Here is a 17,976-nt window from a genome sequence, read left to right on the forward strand (position 1 = left end):
GGGTTAAGTGACTTGCCCAAGGTCACACAGCTAGTAAATGCCAAGTGTCTGAGGTCAGATTTGAACTCAGGTCCTCCTGAATCCAGGACTAGCGCTTTATCCACTGCGCCACCTAGCTGCCCACAAAGAATATTTTTTGCCCCTGTTTGCCTAGTGCTTAGCGCATTTCCTGTTACATAGCAGGCACTTCATAAATGCCTGGTGGTTGATCTATTGATACAGTTAAACATTTGCTCTAGGAATTGGTGGTCAGGGTTTACAGGGGACTTATGTTTTGTTACAGGAAGTTGTTGGAAAGTGATTAAGGCATCAAAGGAAATCCAACCAGACTTGAGGAAGGTCCAGGACAGAACTTGCAGCCTGGGGAGAAGATTAGAAAAGGAAAGGTCAAGTAGTCCTGGGTATAGAACTGTCGGTGTGGTATATGACCACTATCCACTACAGTCTAATCTTCTTACTTGCATTGAGGTAAACCATAGCCAAAGCTGGCAGCTAAGCTGGGTGGAGGAGATAATGTTCCTGGAGATTTTTTTTTTTGTGTGTGTGAGGCAATGAGGGTTAAGTGACTTGCCCAGGGTCACACAGCTAGTATGTGTCAAGTGTCTGAGGCCGGATTTGAACCCAGGCACTCCTGAATCCAGGGCTGGTGCTTTATCCATTGCACTACCTTGCTGCCCCCTCCTTGAGATATTTAAGAATTATTTTAAGGGAGAGAAATATGGCAAAAAAAGGGAAAAATCTGCCATTAGGTCTTCCTTTGATTTTATACATTGACCAAGAGGTGTTGATATTATTTTGGGAAGACAACTTGGAAGGAATAACTTTTCTTCTCAAATAACCTTTTTTTTTTAAAAAAAAAATAAATTTTATCAAAGTTTTCTAGTCAACATAAATACATGTAAAACTCCCCAGGGTATTTAACAGATGCAAGATAACCATCTTATCTTAGAACTGTGCTAAATTTTAGACAGTCCTCCTTGGCTCCTCAGGGAAGTAGATGGATTTGCTGATTTTACGATTTGCTTATTTGTTTTTTCCTGATATCTTAGAACTTTTATTGCAAAATTTCCCTTTAAAAGATGTGCCATATACCTTTGAGCTTTATGATAGCAGTACACTTGAAACTGACTTTGGAACTTCCTCCTTTGAAAATCAGCAAACTTGTTTGTTTGTTATTAAATGAAAATAATCTTTAGAACATGCTTGAATAACTCACTGCCATTCTTTTTTATTTCTATGTATGCAGAGCAGAATGTGGCAAAATAATTTTATTTATATTTTAATGCAATCCTTTCTTTCCATCCTTCATTTTCTCTTCCCTTTCTTCCCTCCTTCCTTCCTTTCTTCTCCTTCTCCTTCCATCCTTCCCTCCCTCCTTCCTTTCTTTCATTCCTTAAAATATAGTTTATTCTGGTTTCTAGGAGTAAGAGATACTTAAAGCAGAATATACGGTGTTAGAAAAACTGGTAGCAATGACAGTAACTTAAATTTAGATAGTGCTTTATGGTTACAAAGTCTTTTGTGTCCATTATCTCATTTGATTTTTACAACAACCCTGTGAAGTGAAGGTAGTACAGTTTTTATTCTTCTCGTTTTTCAAATAAGGAAACTAATAGAGGTTATGTGGTTTGCTTAAGGCCATATGACTATTTAATGAAAGATCTGGGATTATAATCCCAATCCTTTTCCTCCAGATTCAGTACTATTTCTACTAGTGTTTGATTTTCAGCATTGAATTGAGTCTCACAAGTCACTGGGATCAAGGAGTGGGGCAAATGGAGGCCTACCTATGAAATCAGGTTCTTTAGAAGGAATGAAAAGCACCTGCTTTATCCTGTCCTGCCTTAGTTCTGACTTTTTTCAAGTGTATCTCTTGAAGCATTGAATTCCATTGAACAGAGCCCAGAGCACTTTTACTCAAAAATGGCTGTAGAATTGGAGGGCTGACTGCAAAAAATGAAAACTGTTAATGGTTAGTCACATGGTGGCCATTTGGGCTTTTCATGCTATCTGATTTGTAACAATAGGAATTTTATTTAAAAACTTAATTTTTAATTTAAATTTAAAAAAATTAAAATTTAATTTTTATTTAAAATATATATATTTTAAAATTTTAAACAATTAAAAACAATTTTGAACTATGGCATAGTGGATTGAAAGCTGTCCTCAAAGCCAGGAAAACCTGTGTTCAACTCCTGTCTTTTCTATATAGTGGCTCTGTGACCCTAGGTAAGTTATTAGCTGTCTACAAATGTGGACATATCTCTTCATCCTTAAAAAACCGTCACTTTGTCCAGCCATCCCTGCCAGTTTTTGTTCTATAGGTCTTCTCCCCTTACTGGCTAACCTTCTCTAGAAAGCCATCTATACTTAGTGCCTCCACTTCCTCTCCTCTCTCTTGATTGTGAATCCTCTGTGATCTGGCTTTCAACTGCATCTTCCAATTGACATTGCTCTCTCCAACGTTACCAACATTTGTTTGCCAAATTTAATGACCTTTTCTCAGATCTCTTTGCTGTAGACTTCTCTGTAGCCTTTGGTACCATCAATCACCCTCTTCTGGATTTGCTCTACTCTAGGTTTTTCTGATCTTTTTCTCTCCTAATTCTCTTACCTACCTGTCTGACAGTTCCTTCTCAGTCTCTTTTGCTGGATCTTCATCCAGGTCATGCCCACTGACCATGGGTGTTCCCCAAGGCTATGTCCTGGGTTGTCTTCTCTTTTTATACTATATTTCTTAGTCATTTTATCAACTCTCATAGTCATTTATGAAGATGATTCCTAGACTAAATATTCAGACTTAGGTTGTATCCTGAGCTACAGTTTTATATTCACCACCTGCCTTTTGGACATCTCAAAGTGGATATCCCATAGACACATCAAACTCAACATGTTGAAAACAGAATGAATATTCTTTGCCCCCACAACTCCTGCCACCCCTATATACTTTCTAATTACTGTTGAGGGTGCTACTGTCCTACCTTTCATTCACCCAGATTTCCAGACTCAATATAGCCTCAATTCTTCACTCTCACTTCATAAATCCAATTTGTTCCAAGTCTTGTTCGTTCTAACTTCATAACAGCACTGTTATACTTCTCACCACTCAAATATCTGCCACCTGTTGTAGACCCTTAGTATTTCATGCCTGGACTGTTTCAGCAGCCTGCTGTGTGATCCCCTCGCCTCAAGTCTCTCCCTATTCTGGTCTATCCTCCATTCAGACACCAAAGTGATCTTCCTAAAGCACTAGTGTCGTATCATCACCCCAATACTTAATAAACTCCAGTGGCTTTCCGTCACCCCCAGGACCAAATATAAAATTCTTTGTTTGGCATTCAAAGCCCTTCATAACCTGATCCCTTCCTACCTTTGTAATCATCTTAAACATTACTCTCCATCTATACTCTGCACATGACACTCCACCTCTTGCCTTTTCAGTGGCTATCACCCAAACCTGGAATGCTCTCCCTCACTTCTTTCTGACTCCTCTGGCTTCCTTCAAGACTCTGCTCAGTCTATATTCTGCCAGAGGTCTCTCCCATACAACCCTCCCCTCCCCCCACTCCCTTCCTTCTTAGATTACTTCTCATTTATACTATATATATATATATATATACATATATATATAGAATCTATTTTGTATGTGCAATTTCTGTATTTTTTATTTCCCATTAGATTGTGAGCTCCTTGGCATGAAGGACTACGCCTGCCTCCATTTCTTTGTATTCCTAGCACTTAGCATAATGCCTGGCACCTTGTGTTTAATAAATGTGCAGAGTGGCCAAAATAGCAGGTCTTGTCTTGATCTAATTTAAAACCTACTCTCTTAACATGAACCCGTGATGTCTAATTCAATTATCTGTACTCAGGAAGAATTTTTGCTAAAATTGAATTTTGTCCAAAACTTATATTTGGACCACTGATTAAATGAAAATTTAATGCTCTTGTTAATAACTTGGTTTTACTCTACAAAAAGATATGTAGCAGTAATCATTAAAAATAGGAAAAGATGAGTTTAAAAGACTAGATGATGAAGAATCAGATATAATTGATTTTATTAACTCAGTATTTGATAAACTCAAGAACCAAAATTACTTAGAATGAAGAATCAGACTTAATCGACTTTACTAATAAATTCAAGAACTAAAATTACTTCAGGAAGAACTCTCAGTTTGACAAGGACTGCTGGGCAAAGTGAAATGAATTTGGAGAAAAATGAGATTGAGACCAACATATTACCCCATGAGCTCAAAATGGATAAATGACCTAAATATTAAGGGGTCATTCAAAGAACATTAGATGAGAGTCAGGCTAAGATACCTCTCACAGTTATAGTTGGGGAGAGAAATCTTAGCCACAAAGGAATAGAGGTAATCATGAAAGATAAGATAGATAATTTTGATTATATGAAATTAAACATCATTTGCACAAAGATAATAAAATAAAAACAGATTTTGAAAAAAATTGGCATCAGATATCTCTGATAAGAATCTTTATATTTCAAGATATATAGGGAACAATCACAAATATATAAGACCAGTCCAAAACAGACATAAGTAGGTACTGGATGTATGTTTTCCTATTAAATTCAATTCAGTGAACATTTATTAAATACTGCTATGTACAAGTACTATACCAAGGGTAGGCACTTGATATATTAGTATACAATAAAACTAAGCTAGTGGCTTTCTCTTCCCTTTCCGTCCTTCAGTGGTAGACCCTGGTTGTGTTTTTCCACAAACACACTGAGAATCACTTTGTTGCTACTATATATGTGTGTGTGTATACACACACACACACACACGTATATAGTTGCAACAAAGTAATTATACAATATATATAGTAGCAATATATAGATATAATTTTGACAAATTTATTTATTTTTATGTGCATTTATGATCTTTCCCTTCCACTGATATACCACCCAGTTGTTCAAAAAGAAAAAGAAAATGAAAACCTTTATCATAAACCTGTATAATGCAGCAAAAACATTGGTTATACCTGAAGGTGCATGTGTCTCCCAGCATTTTAAATTAATCACCTCATTAGCAGGAGGAGCGTGGCAGGTTTTAGCTTCAGTTCTCTGTACACATAGTTAGTCATTTGATTGACCAGAGTTATAAAGTTTTTCAAAGTTGCTTTTCTCTTTAATATTGGATAGATAACATTTTCATTGTATTGATTGTTCTTGGAATTTTTCTTACTTCAGTCTGTGTCCTTTCAAAGAAATCTTCCCCGTTTCTTCTGAAAATGTCCATTTTGTGATTTCTTCTGGCCCAATAATGTTCCATTATGTTCATACACTGTTGTTTGTCTGGACATTCTCCAACGGGTCCTCCCCTTAGTTTCTAATTTTTGGTCATTATGAAATAAGCTACTATAAAGGGTTTTTTTTGTACATGTAGGTCTATTTTCTCTTAATTTAATTTTTTTTGGGATATAGGTACAGAAGTGGCCTATTTATTGTTGGGTCAAAGAGTATGCACAATTGGGGGCAGCTAGGTGGCACAGTGGATAAGACACTGGCCTTGGATTCAGGAGTACCTGAGTTCAAATCCGGCTTCAGACACTTTACACTTACTAGCTGTGTGACTCTGGGCAAGTCACTTAACCCCCATTGCCCTGCAAAAAAAAAAAAATAAATAAATAAATTAAAAAAAAAAAAGAGTATGCACAATTTAGTAATTTTGGGGGGGCATAGTTCCAAATTGCTTTACAGAATGGCTCAAACATTTCACAGATCCACCAACAGTGTACTAACATTCTTGTTATCCTGAAGCCCTTTGAACATTTGCCATTTTCCTCTCGCTAGTCTGATAGATATGAGATGGAATCTCAAAGTTATTTCAATCTAATAATTATTGAGGGTGCACTTTTTCACATTATTGTTGATAGCTTGGATATCTTCCTGAGAAAACTGCTTGTTCATAACCTTTGACCGTTTTTCTACTGGGGAATGACTTAGTTTTATATATTTGAATCAATTCCTTACCTATCTTGGATATGAGAGCTTTATCACAGTAACTCATTGTAAAGATTTTTCTTATTTTCCTCCTAATTTAAATTATTTCCAGTTTGCACAAATCTTTTAAATTTTATATAATTAAATTGCCCATTTTATCTAGTGTGACTCTTTCTAGCCCTTATTTGGTGATGAACTCTTCCCCTCTACATAGATCTAAAAGGCAGTTTTTTCTTTGCTCCTCTCATTTATGATGTGAATTTTTATATGTCTTATCTAGAAGCCAGAATGTGATTTGCATTTTCTTTTTTCCAAACTGTGTCTAGGCAAAGAAATCAATTCCAGAGAGACGTAAGTTAAAAGAGACACTGGGCAAGAAAACAGAAGTCTGCAATCTGGCTCCTCCTGCCTAATCCTCCATGCTTATCACAGTATTGGCACCTACTAATCGTTTAATAAATGCTTGTTGAATGAATAAATTAATGAGTAAATGAATGAAAGATATGGACACATCAGAATAAACTAAATGTATCTATTTCCAAGTCTGAAAATCCTCTAAATGGAATTGATCAGCAAAAGATTCTTTTTTTTTTTTTTTTGTGAGGCAGTTGGGGTTAAGTGACTTGCCCAGGGTCACACAGCTAGTAAGTGTTAAGTGTCTGAGGCTGGATTTGAACTCAGGTACTCTGACTCCAGGGCCGGTGCTCTATCCACTGAGCAAAAGATTCTAAAACAGAAAAGTTTTCAGGAATCCTGAATGTTTTACCAGGATATTATTATTATTATTATTTTCTTTTCAGGACTTTTGCAGATTTTGTGATGACATAGAGCTAAGAATGATTTGGGTTGCCTTGAGATAAATCACTGTCCCGGTTATATTTGCAATTCATTATCAGCCTTAGCTGCAACAATCCTCCAGATAGTTAGACAGATGGTAATTTTATGGAGTTCAGGTGTAATAGGCCTAGATTGCACCTGATCTCAGTCTTCCATTTATTGCTCAGTGCCTCTTTTAACTTAAGTCTCTCCGGAATTGATTTACTTACCTAGACACAGTTGGTTGTACTTTGAAGAAAGAAAATTCAAATCATGTTCTGGCTTCTGGATAAAGCCCATATTTTCCTCTATGTCACCTTAACTGTTTTCTCACCTGTTTTTTTCCCCCTGCCTGGAATATAGTTAGCTGAATGACTGCAAGAACAAAGGAGAATCAAGCAGGGTCATAGGGATCCTATGCTATTGGATGCTCAAGAGCAGATGTGAAGCACACACACACACACACACACACACACTCATAATATACACACCGATCTGAAAGGTCTTATAACTCTCACACACAGAGCTCATGTTTATATAACACTTTATGGCTGATTTGAATAGTTTGCATTTTATAGGTTCTTTGCATACATTATCTCATCTGGGCCTCTGGACAGTTCTGCAAGGTAGGCAGCACAAACAATATCATCCTTATCTTATAGATGAAGAAACTGAGGCCTGTTATACCTAATTAGTGCAGAGGTGAACCTGAAACCCTGATCTTTTGACTTCAAGTCCAGTATACTTTCCACCATAACTGTGAACGGCTACAGAAGACCAGTACTTTAAGACTCATACTTGTCCTTTATCTCAGTTCCCACTGCTGCCCTACTCTAGTAGACCATGTTCTCATGGTTACTGTTGTCATTCTGGAACTAATTAATGCAAGCCAGTGATGAGATGACTGGCCTGATTCCTTTCTCCTTCTCTCCCTGGTTGTGGGATCAAAAGATCCCTATAGCCATAGATCAATCTCTCTCTCTCCCTCTCCCTCTCCCTTTCCCTCTTCCTCTTCCTCTCCCTCCCTCCTCATTTAAGGCACCATTAGGACACCAGGTGAAGCTGTCCAGGAACCAGTCAGAAATATAAGACTGGATCTCTAGGGAGAAACAGGGGATGGAGTGATAGATCTAGGTGTCATCTACAAAGTTCTAGTGCTTGAAGCCCTGGGAGAACATGAGATGGCTAAGAGAGAGTGTAGAGAGAGGGGAGAAGAGAACTAGGGATATAACCTTAGAAGACAAACACGTCGAAGGGGCAGAAGGAAGATGAGAAGTCAGTGAATGAGTTTGTGTGGTCAGAGAGCATTCATCCAGTTTAAGAAAATACCCTCATACTGAGGGGACCAAAGAAAACAAAGCTATATCCTTCCTCTTCTTTAGAAAATATTCTAAAATTTGGGGAGCCAGGCAGGCAGCTTCATTCTAGTATCTGTCTAGTAAACAATTCCATGATTGTATCATTTAGTATAAGCCAGTAAAACTTTAATTTCAAGAAACAGCCCTCTCATGAAAATTGTAACCATTTCTAAAAGCATATTAAAAAACCAAATTCTCTCTGTTAGAATTTATGGTATTTATTATAAAGAGCATCAGCTTCTCTAACAGAGACACACAGAACATGCACTTGGGCTTGGTGTTTGTTTTTAACCAAAGTCAGTTTCAATTTCCATTCACTAATAGTTGCTTCTAACAGGAACACTAAAAGCTGTAGAAAATGATAAATAATGCCATATGGATGTGCAGCCTTCAGGGCGCAAAAGCATGTTACGTAAATTAAGGACAATGTACATCAGTAAAAATAGTTTAAACTTCTTATTAAATTTAAAATCTATTTCTACAACCTTTGTTAATCCCTTAAGGCAAAAGACATAGTTATTGGCAACATCTGCTCAAGATTCAGGAGGGGGAAAAAGCCAACAACACAAATAGAAACTTGGGTGTTTGGGGAGAGAAGTTAATAGGGAGCTAATCCAAGACCTTACCCCATTATGTCAGTGGATCTATACTTTCATCAATAGAGGCATTTCTCCAGCAGTCCATTCTGTGAAGCTGACATCCATATCTTTTTGTTAATTCTCTATAAGGGTCAACCCAGTGAACTAGGAGACTTCCTTTTATTCCTTGGATGTTGCCTCAGTAAGGCACATGGGGTTCCCATCAGTTATCCTTTGTTTTTGCTGTGTGATTGACACCTCTGTTTTCTCCAGTCTCCCATTTCTCTGATGATGGGCTTTACACTGCTTCTGCTTTGTAATTGTTCATTTGTAATGTGTTGTACCCTTTTCATGACACCGTGAACCTCTTCATGGACCTTTGGAAGATCCTTAGTTTCACTCCTCTTGAGACTGTAAAATCCCATGAAAACCTAGAAGCTATTTTCCCCCCAAGAAATTCAGAGCCAATCACCGTTCCCCCATTTTATCTTAACTGGAAAGACCAAATTGAATTGAATACAATGGTCTGATTCAGCATTATAAGTCCCTGAGTCTGAGTTGGATTCATCTTTGAAAAAAAAGTATATTCTTCTACATAATTTGAGTGGAATAAGCTTCAAACCCTGACTACCCACTCTGTATTGGACTGATTAGCCACAGCCAAAGACACCTTTCCATGACCCCAACATCATGATGTCACTGGTCCTCTTTGAAAATATTGTTGTTCGTCCTTCATTCTCTAAGAGGACCATGACATTGGGAGGTGATGTCATGACTTGCAGTGAATTGGATTTAAGTGACAGAGGGGTGTGAAAGGTGGCCAACCTCACTCTCTCCTCCAGAGCCAGCTGCATCCAGGGGCAAGATATACATCAGGATGACTATAGATGGCTCCACATGTTTGAGGAAATCAGGGTTAAGTGACTTGCCCAGGGTCACACAGCTGGTGTCAAGTGTCAAGTGTCTGAGGCTGGATTTGAACTCAGGTCCTCCTGACTCCAGGGCCAGTGCTCTATCCACTGTACCACCTAGATGCACCTCTTCAAAAATGAAAGATAAGCAAAACATCCACCCTGCCTAGTAAGCTGGAATTTCCCCATCTTTCCTCCAACAGAGACTTGCTTCAGTAGCTCTTGACCCCTGGGAAATCACTTCCTGATAAACTACTTATTTAACTTGGGAAAAAAAGAGTCCATATGTTAGAGATGAATTGTTGCCTTTTAAAAGAATTATGGGGGCAGCTAGATGGCACAGTGGATAGAGCACCAGCCCTGGAGTCAGGAGTACCTGAGTTCAAATCCGGCCTCAGACATTTAACTAGCTGTGTGACCCTGGGCAAGTCACTTAACCCCAATTGCCTCACTAAAAACAAAACAAAACAAAACAAAAAAAGAATTATGCACACATACTACACAAAGGTATGGTGAAGAAGTGGCAGAAAGAGGATTACTGTTTGTTTCAGGATCTTGACCTATATTACTTTAACTCACTAACCAAGCAGCAGCTTGGTGTCAAATTCAAATAGAAACAGGGGCCACTAGAAAACCACATGTTAACATTATCTATGTCCTATTATATTTTTTATTTATTTTGTTAAATAGTTCCCTGGTTCAGGCCTCCTGTTTGACACCTCTGGGGTAATGGGTAGAGAGCTGGCCTTAGGGTCACGAAGACTCGGGTTCAAATCCTGACTTTGAAACTTGCTGCTTCACCTTGAGCAAGAATCTTCTTCAATGCCCCAGGCAACTCTTTTAGACTGAGGAATCACAGATCTCCATCATTAGAGATAGTTTCCTTTATCAAGAGTTTCCTATTTTGATGAAATCCTAAATTCCAACAAAAAAAATCACAAAGCATATATTTGTCAAAACTACTCATAAGCTGGGTATAATAAGAACATTCTGGCTTCCTACATTGCTATTCTGCCATTAGCAGGAGGGTGTGTTCTTGGATTTGTTCTTCCAGTCATGATAATGGGTTTGCAATAATCCAGCGACTGGTATTTGTGAAGCATTGCAAGGGTCCGGTATGGACCCAAGGAACTGGACATATGTTAGATATATGTAGAAGTCACGTTAGCTGGATCCTAAGATAAGCGATTTGGAGCTCTGGAGGACAGCGAGTCCAACCCCCTCATTTGACAGATGAGGGAACTGAGGCCTAGAGAGGTGAAGTCACTTGTTCAAGGTCACACAGGTCATAAAGGACAGAGTCAGGATTCAGATTTAGGTCCTCTCAGTCCATGCTCATTGCTCTTTATTATGGTGCCACGGCACCTCCAGCATCCACGTGACTAGAGTATCAATTGTAACATTATTGCATCCAGGTATTGAAAGAGCCTCTTGAAGCTGTGATGGTTGAATGTAAATTCTGGGAGTGCCTGACTTCTTTCTAGAGAATAGTTTATATATCGAGGGCCTAAATATTTTAGTATTTCAAAGAATGTCACATCAATCTGAATATAGAGGACACTTTCTCCAAACATCTGGGTAAAAACTATCATTTTGTTCTTGGCAAGACATGAATGATTTGATGCAAAGAACCAGAGAGCATTTGAAAGAAATGCAAAAAACCCCAACAACCCTCAAACAGCTTTCATAGTAAACAATTTTATGTGGTAATTTTTTTGTGTAATTAATTTTCAGCATAGACCTAGATTTTTTTTCTTTTAAAATAGCTCTTATTGTAAGGGGATGGCCTAAAGGAATGGTCTCTGTTTGAACCAATACTATATATTTATTCATTGTGGATGAGAGTTTTTTCCTCTGGTTTTAACAATATTTTTCTAGTGATATTTAATCATTGTATTTTTAAAAAAATCATAGCAAGAAAAACACATTCCACTCCTTGGTCAATTTCTTTATAAATCACATTTTCAGGGTGCTAGAATTTCTTGAACATCAACTGTTCAAAATCAATGCAATAACAATTCATATAAAGTGCCTCACTTGCCTGCTATACATAACTCTTTTTTTTTTTTTTGCGGGGCAATGGGGGTTAAGTGACTTGCCCAGGGTCACACAGCTAGTAAGTGTCAAGTGTCTGAGGCTGGATTTGAACTCAAGTACTCCTGAATCCAGGGCCGGTGCTTTATCCACTGTGCCACCTAGCCGCCCCCTATACATAACTCTTGACAATTTTACCATGAAGATGGTTAATCTTTGCCATGTATTTCTATATTTCTCTGCTTTCCCCCATCCCTATGATAATGTCTCACTATTTTCTTTGTTTATACAAAAATTCACAAAGTCATTTCTGTGATGGCGTTTTTAAATAAAAGAGCAAACATTCATTCTTATTACTTTATGACATAAACTCATTCCCTTTATCTTTAAAATAATCAGTCTTGCCTGGGACATTTCCAGGTACAAGTCCTGAATTTATACATTGTGGAATCGGGGATCAACATACATTGACTTTTAGATTCTAAGTTGAATCTGCTACCTAAATTATATCCTTGAGGTCTGAATAGCTAGGCATCCCATAGATGTCACATAGAATATATTGCACTTTCCCACCCAATTATGATTTTTCTGTAAAGATAGAAAACCTCATTATTTTGTCACCAGGGCTTTTCTCCTCCAACATGACCAGATCCTAAATGCTATTTTCTTCTAGCAAATCCCAGGCTTTTTTGCTGCTATTACTTATTGGTCTCTAGCTTTCACCATATTTCCTTCTGGGACTGGGTATCCTTACTTCGATCCCAGCTTTTAGAAGGGGACATGACATTTCCCTCCCACCTTGCTGAAAACAACACATTCCCCCATTTTCTTATATATTTTAAAATAATTTACTACAAAGCATAACAAAATCAACTGATTAAAAAAGGGAGGGAAAATTATATCAGTCACTCCGAGTATTCTGTCTATTCACTTTTCAATCAACCAGTTCTAGTATTTACTTCCTGAAAACTAGGCTAGAGAACTAGCTCTTCTTCCACCTTCCTTCTCTTGGGTTAATCTCTTACTTTTTTTTTTTTTTTTTTTTTTTTTTTAGGCAATGGGGGTTAAGTGACTTGCCCACGGTCACACAGCTAGTAAGTGTCAAGTGTCTGAGGCCAGATTCGAACTCAGGTACTCCTGAATCCAGGGCCGGTGCTTTAACCACTGCGCCATCTAGCTGCCCCCAATCTCTTACTTTTTAATCTAGACTCCAGAGTCAGGTCACCAGGTGTGTTCTCAATTTCCAAGCCAGTCTATTCTGTATTGTCTTTTGTATGTTCTGATTTATTTATGTTGTCTCCCCCATTAGAATGTAAACTCCTTGAGCACAAGAGCCATTTTTGATTTTTCATTGTATCCTCAGCACTTAGTATCTGGCCTGACACACTGTGGGTGATAAATGCTGGTGGATTGATAGGTTGATTGGTAAAGTTGTAGGAATCTCAGGTTTTTTTTTATAATTTTCTCTCCCAGTGGAATAAGCTCCCAATGTGGTGTCTTGCCATTGGATTAATTTCATCTTCTTATTTGAAATAGTCTTCCTCTTTGGGTGAACCTCTCTTCAGGTTTTTTATTCTGGCTTTCAGTGTCCTTTGCTCATTGGTAGGAGCAGGGGCATGCTGGTAAATGTTTAACAATTGGCATTCCAGAAAAAAATGATAATTTTTTTTTTTCAAAATTTAATCTGGGGCAGCTAGGTGGCACAGTGGATAAAGCACTGGTCCTGGCTCCTTTGGATGGGGTCATGGATGGCCCCATCCCACCTATACTTGTTTCTTGAAAAAAGACTACTCTTGAAATTGGAACTGGGCAGGGTCTGAGTAAAATGAACATCACTTGTGGCTCTCTCTAGGCTTGCCCAAGGCTCCTCTATGCTCGTGACTCTGTGTAAAAACCCCATTAGCCTTACTTCTGCCTCAGGTTTCTACTTACTCTGATTTTCACTCTGACAGGACAGAATATTACTTACTAGAAGAAATGCTGTGCTTGCCTCTCCAAGTTCCTTGTCCTTCCTCTGTTTCCCCATCTCCTGTTGTGGTCCATCAAAAAGAATATGCTCAAGGGTGTTTTCTTCCTTCCTTTCTTTCTGTTTTTTTTTGGGGGGGAGGCAGTGAGGGTTAAGTGACTTGCCCAGGGTCACACAACTAATAATTGTCAAGCGTCTGAGGTTGGATTTGAACTTATTCCTCCTGAATCCAGGGCTGGTGCTTTATCCACTGTGCCACTTAGCTGCCCTCTTTAAGGGTGCTTTCTGGCATGGCAATCCATTCTGCCTCTGAGAACACTTGGTTCTTTTCCAGGACAAAGGGAGTTTCAGAGCTGCTTTAGTAGTAACCATCTCCCTTTCCAAGGTGTTTAGAAATTTGTGGACAGTGAGTTCTCCTTTTCATTAGCTACCTTATTTCTGATACTCAAAGTATTAGTTTGCTCTGGATGCTCACTGTCCTATTTTAAAGGGACAACAATTTAATACATTCAATTCTGTTTTATTTAGTGAACAAAAAGCTAATTCCTCTCCTTCTCACTTCCTTCCCTCAATTGAAAAAGAAAAAAAATCCCTTGAAATAAATATGCATAGTCAAGCAAAGCAAATTTCTGTGTTGTCCATGTTCAAAAAAATATATATGTCTCAATCTGTATCCTGAGTCCATTGCCTCTCTGTAAGGAGATGAGGAGCCTGTGTCATGTGAATATTTTCAAATTATTGTTGCACAATTTAAAAAAATATACTTAACAGACCATGAAATGATTGATTACTGATGTTTAAAGTGATTTCTTCCCAGTGGAGTTTTCTTTATTCATTTTTGTTCTTGTGTCTTCCCTATTAGTTTGTGCTATGTTTTTATTTTTCATCTTTGTGTACCCAGTGACAAACACAGTGCCTTAAATGGTAGATGCTTAATAAGTGTCAGTCTAGCAGGGCTTCAAGAAAGAGGGATTCTGCAGGCAGGAAGAAGGTTTCACAGCCTGGGTTCATGGGTTTCTAGGAGAAGTAGTTTCAAGGAGATAGTATTGTCTTTTTCCTACCCTGAAAGAGACTTGGAGGCTTTTTTCTTTCTTTTTTAAAAATAACATTTTATTTCCCCCCAAATTACACGTAAAAACAATTCTAACTTTTCTTGCAGGGTAATGAGTGACTTGTCCAGGGTCACACAGCTACTAAATGTCAAGTGTCTAGGGCTGGATTTGAATTCAGGTCCTCCTAAATCCAGGGCCAATGCTTTATCCACTGTGCCACCTAGCTGCCCCCACAATTCTAACATTTTAAAGAAAGTTTTGAGTTCCAAATTCTTTCTCTACCGCCTCCATTTCCCCATCTCTGAGACAGTGAGCAACCTTATATAGGATATACATGTGCAATCATGTAAAACATTCTATATTAGTCATTTTGTGGGAAAAAAAACTCAAGAAGAAAGAGAGAGAGAGAAAAAGAAAGGAAAGAAGGAAGGAAGGAAGGAAGAAAGAAAGAAAGAAAGAAAGAAAGAAAGAAAGAAAGAAAGAAAGAAAGAAAGAAAGAAAGAGAAAGAAAGAAAGGTAGTATGCTTAGATCTGTATTTAGACACCATCAGTTCTTTCTTTGGAGGATAGTATTTTTCATCATGAGTTCTTTGGGATTGTTTTGGATCATTATATTGTTGAGAATAGCTAAGTCATTCACAGTTGTTTATTGTACAACATTTCTGTTACTGTATACGATGTTCTTCTGCTTCTGTTGACTTCATTCTGCATTAGTTCATTGAAATCTTTCCAGGTTTTTCTAAAATGATCTTGCTCATAATTTCTTTTTTTTTTGGGTGAGGCAATTGGGGTTAAGTGACTTGCCCAGGGTCACACAGCTAGTAAGTGTTAAGTGTCTGAGGCCGGATTTGAACTCAGGTCCTCCTGACTCCAGGGCCAGTGCTCTATCCACTGTGCCACCTAGCTGCCCCACTCATCATTTCTTATAGCATAATAATATTCCATTCCAATCATATTCCGCAACTTGTTCAGCCATTCCTCATTTGATGGGCATTCCCTCAGTTTCCAATTCTTTGTCACCACAAAAAGAGCTGCTATAAATATTTTTGTATAAATGGGTCCTTTTCGGAGACTCTTTCAAGAGAAGAGTTTTGAGATAGGTTAGGGATTTGAGACATGGTGGTAGCAGAGATGTTGGGCATAGAGGAGATGATTGGTGAATGAATCTAGGCTTCATTGAGGCAGATGGTGCCTTCGTCCCCTGGGCTAGAGGAAAAGGAGTATGGGGAATATCTGATTTTCCCCAGCTGAAAACTAGGGCAGCAAGTGAAGTACCTCTTAAGCCCTCCTTTTCCAATTCCAATTTCGGAATATCAAATGAGGCATTTGTAAAGCACTTATAACCTGGCACATAGCAGACATTTAATAAATGCTTGTTCCCTCTTTCCTTCCGATCCAAGAGGATGGTATATAGTTTTTATTTGTCCTGGGACAAAATGTGTTGGAGTTTGCTTTCTGGGCTAGGACTGGGTGGTTGGATCATATGTTCCCATTCACCCCTTCTCTCCTGCCCTCACACCTGGGCAGAGAAAGATCTCTGCAGATGTGGATTCCAGGGCAGGGTAGGAATTGTCTGGTTGGGGAAGAAAAGGTGTGGCTGGACCTACCTGATAACACTAAGGGTGGAGTCCAGAAAAGGGAGTACTCCTCTAGTTTCTGCCCTCAGATTTCTATCCAGACTCCTACAAAAGGCTAGATTAAATTGGATTGGGGGGCGGCTAGGTGGCGCAGTGGATAAAGCACTGGCCTTGGATTCAGGAGGACCTGAGATCAAATCCAGCCTCAGACACTTGACACTTACTAGCTTTGTGACCCTGGGCAAGTCACTTAACCCCCATTGCCCTGCAAAAAAAAAAAAAAATTGGATTGGGTTGAGTTTTACAAACACAAATTTCTATGCAAATGAACTGAAAATTACAATATTGTAGTAGCAACATTGACCAATTGTCTTTAAGAAGATTTTCTTATGACCCAGACATGTAACGATTGGAATAACGCCACCTGCTGGATACTAACTGTAGAAGAGTTCTGCCCATGAAGCGAAGGTCTTTGAGGGCAAGACCAGGAGTCTTTTCTTTGGCGTCACTTCCTGACGCGGGCTAGTGGGAGGAGGAAGGAAGAGACTGGCGCTCAGTCTCACTCTCTTTCCTGGGGACGCTGGCGGAGAAGGGAGCTAAAAATGTGCTCTCCCTTTAATAGATAGAAATCTAGGCCTTTCTCTCTCTCTTTACCAAATTCTTGTTTTCCTTAATAAATGCTTAAAAGCCTAACTCTTGCTAAAGCTTATAATTTATTGGCGACCACTCATTAGATATTTTAGACAGACTAGCTAGAATTTTAGCCCTTAACAGACATGCTCTCTGTCAGGGTTATTTTCATAATGGTTTTAGACAAATCTAAAACTTGAGTATTTTAGATTGTCATACTCAAAACAGGCTTTTGTTTTTAACAAGATGATTTCATCAGTGTGGGGAACTCTAAATGAGAAAATCCCCTTCGCAGATACAGATAAGCACTTCTTCTGTAAGTTTTAGTCTTAGAAAATTGCCTGGGAGCATCCACAAGTCAAATCTCTGTCCATGACTGCTTGGCTAGTGCATTACCAAGGCAGGGCCCCAGACCTTGATTTTCCTGCCTCTAAGACCAGTCCTTTGCCCATTATGCTCAGCTGCCTCCCAGATGAACATTAGAACCTTCAGTTGTCTATGCAAGTAGCTATCTACTTGCAAGAAGGATGATGTCATAAGACTGTTAAATAATAATGATATTAGTAACTAGTGCACATTATATATATATATATATACACACACACACACACACACACACACACATATATATATATATATACATACACACACATATATGCCATGTTGTTTGATTTTCATAACAACCATGTGAGGTAGGAGCTATTATTATTGTTCCTTATTGTATAGCTGAAGAAATGAACACTGAGAGTTCAGTGATTTGCCCAAGGTCCCATGCCTAATAAGTGTTTGAGGCAGGATTTGAGCTCAGGTGTTCCTGGCTCCAAGGGCAGTGCTCCATGCACCATGCCATCCAGCCATCTTGTAAAGAATGTTGGGCCAGCTAGGTGACACAGTAGATAAAGCACCGGCCCTAGATTCGGGAAGACCTGAGTTCAAATCTGGCTTCAGATACTTGACACTTACTAGCTGCATGACCTTGGCAAGTCGCTTAACCCCTGTTACCTCACAAAAAAAAGAATGTTGATTGTTCTCCAGTGAAAAAGTCAAGTTGAGGACTCTAAATGTTTGGCACTCTCTGCCTCAGATTGA

General features: G+C 38.6%; 1 protein-coding gene across 5 annotated transcripts in view; it reads left to right on the plus strand.

The window, feature by feature from the left end:
- Positions 1–17,976, plus strand: part of NEK11 (NIMA related kinase 11) — a 277,182-nt gene that overhangs the window by 106,776 nt on the left and 152,430 nt on the right. The gene's annotated exons all lie outside the window — the stretch shown is intronic.

Source organism: Dromiciops gliroides, chromosome 5, assembly GCF_019393635.1.
Source record: "Dromiciops gliroides isolate mDroGli1 chromosome 5, mDroGli1.pri, whole genome shotgun sequence".
Classification (NCBI taxonomy): Eukaryota; Metazoa; Chordata; class Mammalia; order Microbiotheria; family Microbiotheriidae; genus Dromiciops; species Dromiciops gliroides.